This window comes from Lynx rufus, unplaced genomic scaffold, assembly GCF_022079265.1.
Source record: "Lynx rufus isolate CCGP_SWC_20201006 ecotype Redwood Valley unplaced genomic scaffold, mLynRuf1.p SCAF_7, whole genome shotgun sequence".
Lineage (NCBI taxonomy): Eukaryota > Metazoa > Chordata > Mammalia > Carnivora > Felidae > Lynx > Lynx rufus.
The window spans coordinates 84,304,464-84,307,852 of record NW_025814889.1 but is presented as its reverse complement, the minus strand read 5'-3'; the positions used below and the strand labels follow the sequence as shown (position 1 = coordinate 84,307,852).

Genomic DNA, 3,389 nt, shown 5'->3' with positions numbered 1-3,389 from the left:
ATAATTTTTTCTTTATTTTTCACCTTATCTGAAGAGTGTGCAGTTGCAAAAGCTTCCATTCAATGAGCCCACTGAAGAGAAAGGCTCTATTCTACATAATAGGTATCTCTCTAATACAACAAGAATTTTTTTTTATATTTTAGGAAATTGTAACATCCAAAATATCTATTGTATTTCTGTTTTCAGAGGTTTCAGACTAACCAAGCTTCTACCAATAGTTTCTACCACTCACTCAGATGACCTGTATAGAATGGGCTTTGTTCTTTTATTCCCTTTCTTGACCATTGTGGTGGGTGCAGTTGACTCTGATCCTCATCATGTCCTCTCACGAGACTTTTAGGATCAAGTGATTCTTGGCCAAGAAACAAAAGCGGGATCATCCCATTCCCCAATGGATTCAAATGAAAACTAGTAATAAAATCAGGTTCAACTCTGAGAGGAGACACTGGAGAAGAATAAAGTTGGGTGCATACGGAATTGTACTTGAGATGGCACACATATGTCTGCTGTATCAAGGTCACCAGCCTCTTACCACATGATGCTGAAAACATCACTACTATCTGAACAGCCGGACATGCTTTACTGGGAAAATTATTTTTCTCTTGTTTCTACGCTTCCACACTAGTAGGTTGGTTCAATAATAACTATGAGAAAGTTTTGTTTGCGGTGGGGGGAGGAATGAGTTTTTATTCAAAAATGGAGCAGACATGCTTCCCATCCTCAAAGAATCTTCAGCCTAGGGGAGGACTTTAAATGCATCACCAATAACTATAATTCAAGTAGAAAGTAATAGGGGCCATTACAAAAGGGAGTAAGTTAGTCCTAGTAAGTTAGGGAGTAAGTTGAATTGTTTAAGAAACAACTGGGATGGAATTTAATCCTGCTGCCCTCTTCAGCAAATTAACTATACCTGTTTAAATGGAGTTATACAGACCATGTCTTGGGGATAAAATTTTCACACTGTGTATTGGTCAGAAAGCAGTAGTGGTTCATGCCGCAGTAACAAAAAACCCAAAAGTTGTATTATAAGAACACTTACTTCTCACTCATCATAAACTGACAGGGAAAATCTGCCCATCATAGTCACTCAAGAGTCCAGGCTGATGTAAGCTCCACCTCAATACCTGCTTCCACCATGGTAAGAGATAGAGGGTTGTTTTTTTAAAGCATGACCAATTATGTTGCTTAGCATTTCTGCCTAAGAGAGACACCCTTCATTTCTGCTCACATTTATTTGCCAGAGCAAGTCACATAGCCATACCTGAGTTCATCAGGGTGAGGATGTCTAGTCCTCCCACCAGGAAGGCCCCTGCATGCTCGTGAGCAGTGATACATCTCACCACTCTGTGACTCAAATGTGCAAACAAAAAAAAGGAACTCTATTTTCTGGGACTGATCTCCACTCCCTCTGGATCCTAATTCCCAGTGATTGTGAAAGATTCCTGTTCAGGATTTCCCTAAAGTCCTTTGATTGCTTCTAACCCCCATCCCCCAAAGACTCTCAACCTCAATTGGAGAACGTGGATCAAGGCCCTCAGGCCAGTCCTTGACCTTTTCCTCTCCCAATGCCCTGTTCCTCCTGTGCTCTAAGCTCAGCCCTTCAGTTCTGTTATTTAAAGGGAAGCTTTTGGAATTTAGAAAGGCATGTTCTTTTCAACACAGCCTGGCTTTCAATAACTGTCTCACTGTAGATTTAACAAATCTACTGTAAGTGGCATGAATTGGACAATGACAAATCAGCTTTGTGAAAACCTGAAACTCTTTATTTTTATATCTGCACACACTTTTCTTTGACAGGCTTCCACTCCCACTTGACAGTAAGAAAACTAAATTTAGTCCAATCCACCAAAATTGACCCAGTCCATAAGTGTCTTTTAATCCACCTCAGGAATTACTATCTCAGTCAACATCATCCAGGTCTCTTCCCACCTTCCTTCTACTCCTTCCCTTTGACTCTACACCCTGGGGAAAGGGCAGGGTTGCAAACTAGTCACTGCCCCTAGTCACTTTTGCAGGTGGGTTCTGGGCACACAGGAAAATTCAAACATCCTTGCCATGCCACATGGTGGAGACCCAGACAATCTCCATCCATCTCAGCTGCACCACGCAATGGTTTTTCCAGACCCAGCCATGGCAAGGCATATCTGTCAGCCCCTAGTTTTAATGGTAGCTCCTGAAAGAAGAAGGCACCAGCTTTATGTCTAAAATCACCTTTCAAGTCCCATGGAACACTCTCAGGCACCCCTTAGGCTGGTGGAAGATGCAAAGAGAGCAGGTCAAGTGACCTCTGTACCCCCACAGATCGGAAAAAGGGGAAGGGATCGGGTGCCTAATGTAACACTTCACGAACTCTGCCCTCTCTATGAAAATTCCTTCTCCTTTCCAAGATGGCTCTATACTTTGTCCTCCAGGCAAAAGGAAGTTGAACCAGCTCTGGGACCACAGTCATTTTGGCTCAAAAATGACATGCTGTCATTGGGTGTGAACTTGGCTAGTGGATGGGTGGGTAGTCTTGAGAGAAACAAAGCTCACCTGTGGTCCAATGTATTAAGTTATATCCACACATAAATACTTCATAAATGATGCCTCTACAACTTGATCTTTGAAGGTCAGGCTTGTGACTTATCTCTTGTTCTCCAAAATGGGTAGTGCACAAAAGCCTAAATAATACTTTTGGAATACTGAAATATGATATATAAACCAATACTTTGAAAAGGTCCTCACTGTCATTCCCTCACATTTCCTCTGCCTCTTTGGTCCCAGGGCCTTACAAAAAAGAGTTCACTGATGCCTTCTGCCCACAAGTCAGGAGTAATATAGCCTGTGAGTTAAGGTTCACAGTTGCTGGATTCAGACCAACTGGAGCAGAAGCCTGGTTCTGCAGGGACAATCAGTCAAGAATTTAAAAGAAACCAAGAGTTGGGTCAGGTCTAAAGAGTCAGGGTTCAGTTTTACTTCTTATTTTATTAGGAAAGATTATCTGTTAATCTTCAGATCAATTGAAATGAAGATCTTTAAAGCTTTTACACTGTTTATGTCATTTCACATACTGAATAACAGGAATAGAGTACTCTATCATTGTCTCCCTCCCTCTCACTCCATCGCAATGTCCAACATACACACACACACACACACACACAGACACACGCATGCACGTGTGAGTCTTACACATAAAGAGGGTCTTCCCTAGTTATTTTAATGGTCGGTGAGATAGTATATGTAAAAAAAGCTTCATAATTTGTAATAGGCTTTGAAAGTGTAAGTTGATTTTTGTATAGCATGACAATTTTTGTTACATCTCTTGAGCAGCACTCATGGAGTGTAGGATCCTCCCCTCTTACTTTGCAACAATGGAACACAGTACACACGGCTGGCAACTGGCATCATGC

General features: G+C 41.6%; 1 pseudogene; it reads left to right on the top strand.

Moving 5' to 3' along the window:
- The first annotated feature begins 317 nt into the window (after positions 1-317).
- On the top strand, positions 318-539 carry LOC124501946 (60S ribosomal protein L39-like; annotated as a pseudogene).
- The last annotated feature ends 2,850 nt before the right edge of the window (positions 540-3,389 follow it).